General features: G+C 29.3%; 1 protein-coding gene across 1 annotated transcript in view; it reads right to left on the bottom strand.

Annotated features, from left to right (window-relative positions):
- LOC100207659 (glucose-6-phosphate exchanger SLC37A2) overlaps positions 1–15,141 on the bottom strand; it is a 43,464-nt gene that overhangs the window by 14,208 nt on the left and 14,115 nt on the right. The gene's annotated exons all lie outside the window — the stretch shown is intronic.

Raw genomic sequence — 15,141 nt, 5'->3', positions numbered from 1 at the left:
ATGTATGTATATATATATATATATATATATATATATATATACAGGCCTTGTTAAGAAGCATTACGCAGCTCGCATTTTGCTTGCGAAAAGGCGATTTGCCAACGCGTTCAGCAGTTTTGCGCTACGCAAAAACTTATATCTTTTAGAATATTTAAATTATCTTTTGATTGTCGTTAACGTGACGTAACGTTTATTCAGAAGAAATAAAGTCGTAAGTAAAAGCATTTAACCGCAATTGTAAACTAATAGATTTTTTGTTAAAGAAACAGTTTGTTTTATAATTTTTGTTGTTGTTATTTTATTTGTTTTAACTAATTTTTAATTATTTAAAAAAAATAAAGTGTTTTAAGTTTTATCTTAAGGAATTAAATATATAAATTCCTTTTAAATATAAAAATTATTTTTAGTCATAATAGTTTTAAAAATGCACGCTTTTGATGTAAATATTTTATTAATAAGATATATTTTGTTTATTGCTAATTCAATAACGTAAAGTTTTAAAGACGTTCGTTTAATTTATGAAAGTAAATTATGATCACGAATATGTTATCGGTAACTGATAACAAAAAAAAAACTCTTTATTGTTTAAAAACATTATTAAAAAGGGTTCACAAATTAAATAAGAAAAAATTTATTAACAGTTAATAAAATAACCAAAAACCAACTGTAAAATCATAAAAAATAAACAAACATTATTTTACGTTTCATGAAAAAAATATTTTTTTTCAAAATAAAATTTAGTTCTTATTTGAAAAAAATAATAAAAATGATTTTTTAAATAAGAACTTTTATTTTTAACTTTTGTTATAGTGAGAAAAAAACACTGTTTGTACGATTTTTAACGCGTTAATAAAATAACTTTAATTACAATGCGGTACTTAAAAAGACGCTAGTGAGCAATATAACTTCTAACGATGCAAAATATATTTGCTGAGTTGAGTTACTTAGAAATGCGTTACGCATTTTCGCTACGCAGCGAAATCTCGTAACAAGACCTGTATATATATATATATATATATATATATATATATATATATATATATATATATATATATATATATATATATATATATATATGGCCAATTCCATAGTTCAGTGACGCATCATGCGGAGAGATTTTTTTTAATAGAAATTTTTCTATAACTCAAAAATAATTTTTTATTACTCTAAATCAATCTTGAATTAAAATTTTATAATATAAACTAAACACAATTGCATTAACATAACACTGCTACATAGCAAAAATTAAAACATGAGTTAAGTGACGAAACGCGGAAAAAAGTGTTTTTTTATCAGCATACTTTTAAATGGAGTTTTCGCTGAAATTTTAATTCTTGCTTGACTTATTAGATTTTTTTGTTGTAATTTATTCATTTGGCAATAAGGTAGTCATAAAAAAAGCCACAAACAATAAAGTTTTCATATCGTTTTATTTTACAGAAAAAAAACTATCAGTTCAGTGACGCAACGTTCAGTGACGAAACAAAAAGACGAAATAAAAATCATTTAAAAAAGTTTTGTTATTTTGTAATAAATTTTAATTATACTCAGGTGAAAATAGCATCGGAACAACGTTATTATTCTGAACATAAAAATAATGTGATTTTGATATATCTTTGATTTTTCTTGAATAACTTAAAATTGAATTGAATCCAAGTTCATTTTTTTGTTGTCTTGTATCGTTTTCTGACATGTGAATTACAGATATTTGCAAATCTTGTAACGCTAACGCAAAATCTGCTGCTGACCTGATTTCGTATTGATTAGTTTTAACTCTCAGGGCTGCGATTCGCTTAACAGTAGCACCTATTCCGTCAACCACTCCTTTCCTGTGCATCGCTGCAAAGAAAGGCCAGAAAAATTTTTTATGAAAACATTTTCAAACACAACCATTGCAGCCATAATGCTTTTGTTTTTGAACTGAGAAGTGGCATTATCGCTGAACATGTGTACTTCATTGACTTGATCAGGAATAAAGTGAAGGATTTTGTCAATGTACGGTATAACGGAAGACTTAGTATGATCAGTTGAATCTGAAACTATGGCAAATGTTTTTAACTCAATGTTCCAGGTCAGGATAGAAACCTGATTTTGACCAAAATGAGCCACTTGTGGCTCATTTTGATAGAAACACCTAGTGTTTTTAGCCCAGTCAACTTGGATTACCGCAATTTCAGAATTAACACTCATCGAAACCTCCTTCAGTTTATTAAAAATTGTTGATTGGTTTTTCTTTACAAATGCGTGTTTAACGGAACATCCAACACATATCACGCATCGCTGATATGTGTTGGATGAGTTCTGTTACAGTAGACTTTTTTGAAATTTTTTCAATGTTTGCATATGTTTTAGTTTCAGGCTTTCTCCACTCAAAACAGTTTGCAAGTGTTTATCGAACTGTTTCATACCTTTGCATGCAACGCATTTGTCATAGGCGCAATCGTATGTGTACGGTTCACAAACAAAGTTATTTATCATTTCAGATTCAACTTTGATTGAAGGCGCTTGAACTGATTTTGTTAATGCATTTAAGGCAAATCGCATATTTTCATGCAAACTACAAACACAAACATTATGCGGAAATTTTGTAACTGATTTTACATTGCGTGGACGAAGGTCGCAAAATTTGCTGAGTCCAATTTTTATGTGCAGATGCTTTTCCTTGAATAACTCGAAAGCTTCTTATAGCGTATAATATAAATGACGTATCTGAATATTGTTTGCTTTTCCGTCAGATAATTGAATTCGAGCGACATCTTTTTTGTTTGGTGATATATGGGAAACTTCATCTTCATTATAAAAGTTTACAACTGCTAAAACATCGCTTTTAGAAAGACCATACAGCTTTGAACATGCTGGAGGTAGACCCGAATTATCTTTACAAGCAGAGCTATTTGAAAGAATAGAAAGAATTTCAGATTGTTTCTCCTTTGAAGTTGGTAGTGCTTTTAAAACTTTTTTTAATGCTTTTCCTCTTTGTTGAACTTTTTTAAAAGATGAGCTTGGTCTTTGATATTGATTTAAAAGTTTTGCTTTTAAAGCGCAACTTTTTAAAACTCTTAATTTTGCTTTAGCAGCATAAGCTGCTTTTTTATTAGGATTGGCTTTCAATTTTTCTCGATATCTCTTAGATCTAACTCTGGACGTTTCTTTTTATCAGCATTCCGAGAAACATAATTAGCTTGGTATTCTGCATAACGTTTTTTTTTTACTTCTAATTTTGATTCCATTTCTTAAAAATTTACAACTTTATAAGAAAATGTTAACATAAATCCAAAAGTTTACTAATATTTACTAATAGCCCTTCACAATACTAAAATGCAAAAATTTATTTGAATTTGAAAAATTTGAAAACCCACAACGAAATCTGAACTTTTGGATGATATTTTGACTTCCTTACCGCACTATTTTATAAAACGCTAATTATCCCGTCGATGGGTTCAGTGACGCAACAGCTTTTAAACTATAACTATATGTTAATACAATGCTTTTTGACCAATTTTTTTTTTAGTAATGATTAAAAGTTTACATTAAAATATATAAATTCTAAACAAACCTCGCCATAAAGCATAATTTCATTGAGATTATTAAACTTTTTTAGCTTTTAGTTTAGTGACGCAACCTAATTTTTGCAGATGTGTATGTGACAAAAAAACACTTGAATTATTTTTAAAGAGTAAAAGTTTTTTTACTCAAGACATATATGTAATCTCAAAGATTCTTTCTAAACAAAAATATGGATATGTTTTGTTTAAAATATTGCAATAACTCTCCCTCAAATTTTACTCACTTTTTCGAATAATAAAAAGAACAAACAGTTGCTAGCATTCATTAAATTTATCTACTCAGTTCAAACATTTTCTACTCAAAATTTATTTTAACAATAATTTTAAGGTGTTTAAACTATAATTAAAGAAATAAAACCTTTTGAAAAAAGATATTTTTAAACACGAAATTTATCTCTTCCATCGTGGAAATAGCCATATATATATACACACACACCTTTATACATTTGGTTAGTTTAAAATGCAGCTTTTTATTTGTTACAGGTGTTACTGAAGTTGCACCCTCAAAATGGATTACAATATGGGATTTCAATTCTACATGATACGAACACTTGAATGCTTAATCCACCTTGCTTACATTTCGCCAGTCAAGAAATGGTCATCAAGATTACCAGCTGAAAAGCAACAAATTGAAACGCAAAAGAAATAAATTCGCCTTGGTTTTCAAGAGAAGATGGGACCCAATCGATAGACCTAAGGCTGGCAGCTCATGAACATCTAATGATGGCAACACCTCCAGAAGAGCCTTTCAGAATGAACAATTGTTTTCTGAAATCACAGGACTCAATTTTAAACTTATAAAAATGTTCTATGTTGTTCTGGTTTTGAGCTTGATGCAGATTTATTTAGGGAATACTGTGCACATACAGCTAGGTTTTATGTGGAATGCTATCCATGATACTATATGCCACAGAGCATTCACAAAATGCTAATTCATGCTCCCAGTGTTGTTGATTACATGACATTACCAATTGGGCTCTTAAGTGAAGAAGCTAGAGGCCTAGAATAAAGATTTTAAAAAGTATCGTGAGCATTTTACATGCAAGTGTGACCGTATTAAATGTAATGAAGATTTATTTAAGCGATTATTTTGTTCTAGTGATCCAGTCATTTCTTCACTAAGAACAATAGTTAGTACTAAGAAGAAGGTTTTGCCAGAAGGTGTTCTGCAACTGTTAGCTTTAGCTTTTATGGATTTTTACAGGCCAAATTTTGGTTTCTTGCTTTAATTATTATTAAAATTCAAATTATTTTTTTTCCTTTTTTTTTCCTCCCGCGGAGCACCGCAGGAGAGCATTCAACTAGAAGTTCACGCCTCCTTCCTTACCAATGTCGCTTATTGGGCTAGAGCCGGCATCGAACCCGGGACCTCTGGGTTCTGAGCCAGAACTCTAACCACTGCGCCACGGCTGCTCAAATTTATGCATTGTATATTAAAATTGTCAGTATTCTATAACTTAGATAAATTAAAAAGTTCCGACATTTATTTGGAACACCAGAGCATTAAAACTCCTATTTTTTCAATAATTTGCAGTTAATAAGTCAAGAATTTGTATAAAATTAACTGTCACTATAAAAAGCTTGTTGCTATGCATAATAAGGTATCCATAGCAACCAAACTTAATATCCTAATATAAAATTCAGACCTCATATTGGTACGCTTGCCAAATTTAGTGTATACGACACACAAAAACAACTACAAGTAGGTTAATGCTATGCCAAAATAGATATCCATAGAAACCAAATAAAAAATAACACCTTCATAAGAAGTGCAGACCCTGCACTGGTGCTCGTGGCAAATTTAGTATGTATAGCACACATAACAAGTCTGCAACTACGAAAAGTAGGTCGCTGCTATGCAAAAATAGGTACCAATAGCAACCAAATAAAAAGTAACGCCTTAACAAGAGACGCAGACCATACACTGGTGCTTATGCCAAATTTAGTGTATATAGCACACATAACAAATCTGCAACTACAAAAAGTAGGTTGTTGCTATGCAAAAAAATAGGTATCCATAGCAACTCAATAAAAAATAATGCCTTCATAAGAAGCTCAAACCTAATATTGGTACTCATGCTAAATATAGTGAGTGTAGCCCTAATATTAAATTAGTTATTAATTTTGTCTCGAAATTGGCGATTCTGGCCCACTGTGTATCTGTCCCTTCATGCTATAAAAACTTCTATTAATCCAGTTTTTTTCCTTGCACATCTAGTATATTTAATTATTCTCTATTAAAAGTAACTCAAAACTTAATAGTGGTTGCTTGCAATCTTGTTGGAAGTAATTTAGAGTTTTAAAATATATAAATACATGCCAGTATTTAATAAATAATAAATGTAATCATAAAATTATAATATATAAAGTATCAAAAAAAATTTTCTAGCCCTGGCTATCAACCCCTGCTAAATCTTACAATTTTGCCGGGACCGGAGCTGGGTTTGCAAAAAGTCTTATTTTCAGCTGGGGCCGGGGCACCAGTTACTTACTACTGGAAATAGAAATATTATTCTGTATTATCTGTATCTTACAGCGTTATCACTTAGTTAAAGTTTGCCAGCACTAACTGCAGCCAAAAAAATGTATTCAAACTTTTGTCTGTTCAAAATGGAAGAAAAAAAAATTAAAAACAAGTTCCTTGTGCAATAAAAACTTTTACCTTTGATGTGATCAAGAAAACCAGTTAGGAGCATTTTAATACAAAACCAAAGATAATAAAAAAATTTTTTTTAATTAAAGACTCATATTTTAATATTCAAGACCGGTTTACATAGAACTTTTTTTTTCAGTTTTGAGTTTATTTTTTATTTTTTTAAAACATCTTTAATGAAGAAACTTACTGAAAGAAAAAAGATGAAATTTATAAAGTAAGATAACAATTAACAGACAACTTAAAAAATTGCAAATTATATAAATCAGGAAAACAAAATGAAGGGAGCGAATTCCAAAGAAAGGATGTTCAAGGAAAAAAAGACTTAATTGAATGATGACTAACACAAGAATGAATTTTAGTAGATGGCACAAGAGACACTAGCTCTTTAGAGCAGTGCCCATTATAGTATTTATAGAAAAGAGAAAGAGAAGCAACATTACAACGATGTGATAATGGTTAAAGGTTGGCTGCAAGAGCAGATCCAACTATGTTTAAAATGCATTTTAGTTTAAAAGAGAAAAAGCAACATTCGAAGATCCGCTCCATATATGGCAACTGTATTCTATACAAGGACAGATTTGAGATTTATAGAGATAAAGAATAGAATCTGGAGTAAGAAAGTGGTGAGCATGATAAAGAGATGCAACCTTTGCAATGGATTTGATATATGGTTTCCAAGAAAGATCAAAAGTAAGAGTTAATCCTAGAAGACGAAGGGTAGATGACTCATCGAGTATATCACTGTTCATAAATATAGGAAGATCTAGATTATTGCGATAATGTTTGGCTGAAAAAAATTGAGTTTTATATGAATTAAAGTTCACCAGCCACTGTAAGCCCAATGCTGTAGCAGAAGTGAGATTCTTTTCAAGCTCAAATGCCCCCTCCAAGCAATCAGAGAGTGTTGGCTTCTTATCAAGACAAGAAAAAATGGTAGTATCATCAGCAAACAATGCCACCTTAGATGTGAGAATTTATAGAAATTTGTTAATGTAAATTAAAAAAGGATAGGGCTAAGGATTGAACCTTAAGGAACTCCTGAAATTACAACTTTTATACTACTATTGGTAAGGAAGGATTCAATAATCCAAAAGATGTTACCTGATACACCATAAGAAGAGAGCTTAAGGAGAAGACCAGCATATCAAACTTTATCAAAGGCTTTAGAAATGTCAAAATTGATAGCCTTAACCTCTCCACATTTATTTAATAAAACCTATCAGTTATTACTGTTAACAAATCAGCAGTAGAATGAGATGATCAATAAACATATTGATGATCAGAAAGTAAGTTATTAGATTAAAGATGAGAGATAAAGTGTTTGTTAATTAAAGATTCAAAAACCTTGCTTACGATAGGAAGAAGACTAACAAGACGGTAGTTAGACTAGTCAGATAACTCTGCAGAATTTTTGAAAATAGGTATAACAGATGCCGCTTTCCAGCAGGCTTGAAAACAAGACTCTGATAAGCACTTGTTAAATAGTTTTGAAAGTATAGACGACAGCTCTGGAGAACACTTCTGCAAGACTATAACTATAACTTTTTTTACATAAATTATATAACATGTAAAATTTAATTACTTAAGTTAAGTTTTTTAAACGAGTAATTGTTACTTGAAAAAGTAATTTGCTTTTATAAGTAAAAGTTATTTGCATTTTTACTTTTACTTGTTAATGTAACTTACTTTTAATAATAAATCATGTAAAGTAAATTACTTTGAAAAGTAATTTTGGTTATAATTATGTAAAAATTTACATCGAAATTTAAAAATGTTATTTACCTATCTTACGTAAATATAATATTTAAAAAACATAACATTTACTTTACAAAGTAAAATAAAACTACATCATAACAACAAATTACTTTTATGTGTAAAAGTAACTAATTAGCAAAAATAGCTTACATAAAAGTAATTTGAAAGAAATTGTTATTTATAATTACAAATAAAAGTAATTTTTTTCTTTGAAATTTTATACTTTACTTTGTAAGTAAGTAAAATGTAAGTTATATTATTTACTTTCTCAAAGAACAGTCATTTCATGTTGATTTAACATAAATTTTGAGATAGGTAGCATATTCAAATCCATTGCCTGTTTGAGGGCACTTCTGGGTAATACTTCAGGTAATACTCTGATGTATATGGGCAGTGTAGTTCTATTATAATTAGGGGAAAATATAGTCAACATGCGGGTATACCAGTAGTGTAGAGATGAGCTTCCTGCCACATGAGTGCTGATAGGGGCTGCTAAATAATCATTGATTTTTTATTTCTTCTTTTTGTTGAGCAGAAATAGGTTAGTGGCCATAATGAAACTTTTTCGGGGGAGGAAGGGGGAAAGGGGGCTTAATTTCTAAGCTATGGGTAATTCATGCATGTGTAAACCTTGACCAAGTCACTTTTCGCTAGAGCGCGCTTTTTCTCCAGTTTTTTTCTTTGTATTTTATCTTTTCAATCAAGTATTTTGTTATGGTAATATGATGAAATATAATATTTTCGGTATCCGCAAGGATATCGACTGCTAAAACAGTTTTCAAAAAGTTATAAGTCATTTAAACTATCTGATATAATTTATATGATTAAAGGAGTGTTTATCAGATATAATCAGATGTAATCTTTTATTTTATTTTATAATAATCAGATATAATCTTTTATTGCGTTTTATCATATATAATCTATTTGAAAAAAAAATGGTAAGGAAAGCTGTTCAATCTTATACTATAGGTTTTGGGCACCCTAATAACTTCTTTTTTGTTGCGTTGGTGCCCAACTCGCACAAGGATGATTAGAAAAATAAAATCTTATTCAATTAAAATTATGCTTTAGAATAAACTTGTAATTTTTTTCAAACAGTTTGACTTCACAAAATGTTTGCTGGCTATCAGTTGTCCCGCAATCTCGCGATTGATTTTTTACAACCTTCCAGACTAGCTAGCGCTCCAAAACTTCCAGCATTTGTGTAAATTTATTAAAATTGCATCTTAAAATTGTTTTCAGAGCCAACTGGAGAACTCCACTTTTTTGAAACTCATTTCTTTTTTTTTGATTTTACTTTATCTTTCAGAACTTACTTTGATTTTACTTTATCTTGACAGCATTTGTGTAGTCCCGATGGACATGCATGTTAAATTTGTTTCCTGGGCAAAGGGGATGTACCCTTATTTTTTTTAAATTTGATTTGATTTAATTTGATTTGAATTATTTGTATTAATTTTTTTGTTGGGAGGAAATACGTTAGTGGCCCTGATAAAAATTTACTATAAAGGAGCCAGGCATATTTGTAGCAATGCTGCTGCTTTTCGCAGCAGAATAGCTTAATCAGCTATGCTGCTGCTTTTCGCAGCAGCATTTTTTTAATCAGTGTGGTCGTTGTTAGGGCCATCCTGAAGAGGTCTCTCATTTGGGAAGGAAAAGGGGGAGGGGAGAGGGGGGTCGTATGTGTTTTTTGCCAAATAGAGACACACACACACACAAAAAAGAAAAAAAGCGGTCCTCCATATTTGACATTTGCCAACTATACTTCAAAATTTGCCAACTGAAATGCTAAATTTACAAATGTGCTAACTCAAATGCATATATAACATCTTGTTGGAGGGGGGAGACCATGTCCGAACCACATTCGGGACAGCCCTGGTCATAACAACCACTTTAACAGAAATGAAAATTAATTTTTTGTTTTGTTTATTTATTAATAGCTATTCATAAAACAGTTGTCTGAAATGAATTAATTTCAATTAGTCTATTTCAGACAACAATTATTTCTTTATTATTCTATTATCTAACAATTATTCTAGTAAATTATTTCCAGAAATAACTTTCATTTTGGTTAGATTGGTTTTTAGCAACAACTAGGGTAAATAAAAGAAGCCAAAACACAAAACTGAGAATAAAATTTCTTAAGTTAACAATAAACCTCTGTTAACAATAAACTGTTAAATATAATGTTAACTTCACTTTTATACCATTAATATTATTATAACATTTATATATAGATTTTTTTATCATTTTATACTAAATTTAAGTTGATTAACAAGTCTCTAATGTTGTGCAATAATCTTTTAGTGTTCAAAAACTATGACCATATAAATTTTGAGCAACCTCCCCAATTATTTAGGGGATTTAAAATATTTAAGTTATAAGTTTGTCTGACAATCAAATTATGTTTCTCATTAAAAAGTTCGGAGCAAAAGTTAATTTAACTCTTCTTTTGTGAATAAGTAACCAAATATAAGTGACTTTACTCTACAAGATCATTTATATTTTTCAAAAAATAATATAGTAATGTTCAAATTATTCTTTTTATTATTATCAATTTGATAATTATCAAATTAATTTTTTTTTTTAATTTAATTTCGCCATTGATTTTTTTTTTTATTACATAAAGGCTATCTTTAATGCAATGGTTAATTTTTAATTTTTCTAAATTTGCCGTTACAAATTATTACTTTTCTTTTATAAAATATACGAATGGCATGGACAAGAGGAAGACAAAAATAGTCTTATTGCTAAACCCCTAAATAAATCCGTACATAATATAGTCATTATAAACTTGTCATTAAAAATTGATGATCATGTGTTTTTCTGAAGTTTGAGTTTAATAAATTTTAGTTGACAATTATAGTTTTGTATTTTTTTGGAATATTTCTAAAAAATTAATATATGTGCAGCTGAAATACCAAATTCTCCTGTTTTAGTATGTTATTTTAGAAAAAGAGAAATCATTTTCTAAAAAACATACTAAAACAGAAGAAATATTGCATAAATAACAGAAATTTTGAATAATTTTTTTTTTAATATAAATAAAATGGTTTAAAAAATATTATCCATGAAAATGTAAATTAAACAAAATACAAGATTTAATTTTAAATTGATTTAAATACAAGTATTACATGGTATTATACCACGTCAAAAGCAATGTAAAAAAATTTCATAATTTGAAAATGCGGCGATTCCTTTTATCACCAAACCGATTAGAATTACTTAATCAACAGCATCTTTAACTAATAGTATTATTAATAGTTACGTACAAATGAGATCTTTTAATGTGTTGTTAAAAACCATATTAAACTCATTTAAAGACTTTATGGTAACCAATAATATAATGATGTCTAAATTTTGAGATGTAATATAATTATGATAAACCAATGATTTTGGTTAATAAATATACTATTGGTAAATAAAACATACTTAGGTGCCATACTTAAGTAAGTTCTTGTTTATATCACATAAGAATGTTTAGGAAAATGTTGAAACAACCAAAAAAGTTATTAATATGTTGCCCTCACATTTGGGCTAGGGATGGTAAATGTTTTAGGGTAATTTTTTTTTTCCAGGCTCCAATCACCACAAGTTTTATTTCTTAATCTATGTATAAATCATTGCTTAGCTACAGCTCGGGTTATACGTATATTACATAGTGACGTAGCAAAATATTTTTGGCCAGTAGACATACTGGTCCAGGTGCCCAATTTCTGTTTCACTGGAATAATAACTTTTCTAAAAAAAACAAAAAACTCTTTAAATATATCTTAGGGCTCCTAAACCTTGCGGCTCTAGGTTCAGTTGCTTGTGTGACTATAAGTTTTGCTTATACTGGACTAGCAGTAGCTAGGCCACTGATACTACATGCAGATAAAGATATCTATGTGAAAAGTTCTAAATTTTTCATGCCTATATAAAAGTAACGCAGTTGTTTGAACCAAGACTTACTTATAAAGAATATTCTTGAGCAGGTGGACTTTTTTCGTATCAAAGTGGCAAAAAATCTTTACAAAAATGTCCTCTTAAAAAGTTTGAGGCTCCTTAATCTTCAGGACATGGTGTTATAGCCCCCATAACACAGGACAGGTTTAAACTTTCTCTACTTAGTTTTTAAAAAATAAATGCATTTACACAAAAAACTTGTAAAAAAGAACTAACAATTATGCCAATTATTTTCCTTTCAAATAAACTACCCTTTCTGAGTCTCCCATGGGTATATACACCTTCTGCTAACTGTCTTGTTTCAGCTTTGTCTAAATTCCAGACCTTTCAAATGGTTGGTCAGAGAGTGAATATTTTTCAGACGGTTTGATTCAGAAAATGGTTATTATAGCTAAAACTATAATGGACCGGAACTAGAGAGGGTTTTAATCATGGGCAGAAACCTATTATTGATATTTTCAAACTTTACAGGGAAGAAATACCTAAAACTGTGCAAATCAAATGTTGTGGCAAACTAAATTTTAGTGACTTAAAGTTTTACTTTTTTGCATTACTTTAGTACAAGATCCTGTCAAAGTTATTGTAAAATATAAGTAAATTTAATTACTTTTAAATTAGTTTACAAATGATATCAAACGTAAGCTTATATAATTTAAATTTATTTTATATAATTTATTTTAATAAAGATTTGTTATTACTTTTAAAATCAAAAATTCCTACTTATAAAATATTAATTTATTTGTAAATTTAATTTAGATTAGGCAGCATATATGCAAGTTACTTTTTAATATAATTTTTTAAATTAGTTACTTTTATAGGTAAATGTAAATTACAGTTTAAGGAACTTTTATACTATGTAATGTAATTTTTAAAAGCAATTAACTTTTAAATGTAAAATTAAACAGCTTTTTCATCTGACTTTTACATGTAAAAGTAAGTTACTTTTTTGATGTAATCTTCCTTTACATAACTTACTTTTGAAAGTAAAAAATTTTACATTATAAAGTAAAAGTTGTTTCAAAAAAACTAATTACTTATGCGGAATTGTAAATTTACATAAAATGTTTAAAATTACTTATGTAATTTACTTTTTGATAAAATTCTCGTGTAAGTAAAAAAAAGTAGGTAAAAGAGCCATCCCTAACTATAACAGGTATGATGTCCGGACCACAAGCTGTAGAAGAGTCTAAGCAGGAAATCACTTTAAATACAGAAGCTGGAGTGATACAAATGCCAAACAAAGGATCAACCTGTTTGTCGGCTATATCAGGTAGGATGTTATTAGTGGAATTAAGAGACGAGATTGATGAAAATTTTTTTTTAAATAATTCAGATTTGTATTTAGGTGAGGTAACAAAATCTGAGTCATGAAAGAGAGGAGGAATAACAGATTTGCCCTTATTATAGACACTGTTTCTCCAGAAGTCTCTAGAGTCTAATTTTTAAGATGAAATACGAGACTTAGTGACCTGAGAATAGGGGGCTTTAGTGTAAGACAAAATCTTTTTACAATGGTTTCTAGCAATTGTAAACGGGGTTTTAACTAATTGTAAATTTAGATTTCAATTAGTTAAAACCCCGGAAAAAAGAAAGTTTGTATTTGAGATTGTCGAGGTTCTTTGTGTTCACCGCATTTTGGGTCAAAGCATTCCATGGGTTGACAACACGGTCAGTAAGGATATTGTTTCTTTCTGAGCAGATTTGAACAAGTTGTTGTTTGAGCTGCTTTGTGTGTCCACGCGGTCAAAGGCTCTACTTTAAAGACTCTTTGCTTGGTTGACGCTGAGTGACTGAGAAGTTAACTTTAATATTTAGATAAATTTTAAATTACGAAATGCGCGTTTGCTTTTTTTTTCTACTATTGAAATCTTAAAAAAATATATATTGTAGTATAAAGTTTCATTTTAAGTAACATAAATAATTTTGATAGTATTTCATAAGAAGGTTGTCATTATTTTCTTAAATATTAGTTCAGCATCTGCCGGCGAGAGGTGTTAAAATTATTATCAACTAATTAACATTAGCAGTTTATAAAATGATTTTAAATGAAAATGAATGAAAGATATAAAATGATGCAAACGAGATATAAAATGTGCAATCATTTTTCTTTTTCAACGTCGGTAACGATTGAAGTTCTTATTTAACTATTATTTAAAATTAATGCTTGTAACTAAGAACATTTTCTGCTTTTTTTTTTTCATTTATTTTTCTCATAACCTTTTCCCACAATTTCCAAAGTCATAGCAATAAATGACTTATTTTTAAATAAATTTCAAATTAACAATTGAGAATTTGCACATTTTTTATATTATCAAATTGTAAGAGAATCGTCAAACATCAACACTTCAAAATAAAGGCGACTAAAAAGAGACAAACAACACTTTCATTTTTAACACAAGCGGGATCTGAATTAAAACCACCTGTTGAAAAGAAGAAAAAACTCAATAGTAGAAAATTACAGCTAACAAAAGCTCAAAAATGGGTAAACACTACTCTTGCAAAATATAATGCAAATGAATGACTAGAAATATTAAATAATGGAAATTATGTTACAGCATTTAAATGTACTGTATGTTGTCAGTATACTAAACAAATTGATATTTATAAAGGATATACGCCAGAATGGGAAAGCGATGAAGGTAGTTGTAAGATACAGCACAGTGCTGCAGTTGATCATGCAAATGGTTTGCCACATCAAAGAGCCTACGAATTAGCAATGAAAAGAAAAGGAATGGATGTAAGCGAACGAAATGATAAATTAAGCAACCTGCAGAAAGAAATGCGGCAAACTGATATTTTATCGGGCCTGAAAACCATGACCACAAAAGATCTAAATTTAACAAGAAAAAAAATTTGAGGTAGCATACTTTATTGCCAAAGAACAGCTTCCGCTTAGCATTTATCCTAAAATACTACGTTTGGAAGAAAATCATGGTGTAGAGTTTGGCCAAGCATATAGAAATAAAATAACTTGTAGAACTTTTATTGATTACATTGGATTGAGTTTGTCAAATATTCTCAGAAATTAAAAACACAAAATTACTTCAGTATTTTAATTGATGCATCAACAGAAGTATCTATAATTGAAAAAGAAGCTATATTTCTTATCAGTTTTGATCCTACTCCAATAGGAAAGACCGAGATATGCGTTGAGTGTTCTTTTCTTTCTATTTCTGATCTTGAATATGGAACATCTGAAGGAGTTTTCAATAAAAT

This window comes from Hydra vulgaris, chromosome 06 (genome assembly GCF_038396675.1).
Source record: "Hydra vulgaris chromosome 06, alternate assembly HydraT2T_AEP".
In the NCBI taxonomy this organism is placed as follows: Eukaryota; Metazoa; Cnidaria; class Hydrozoa; order Anthoathecata; family Hydridae; genus Hydra; species Hydra vulgaris.
Note: the sequence above shows the minus strand (reverse complement) of the source record. Positions and strands in the feature narration are given on the sequence as shown.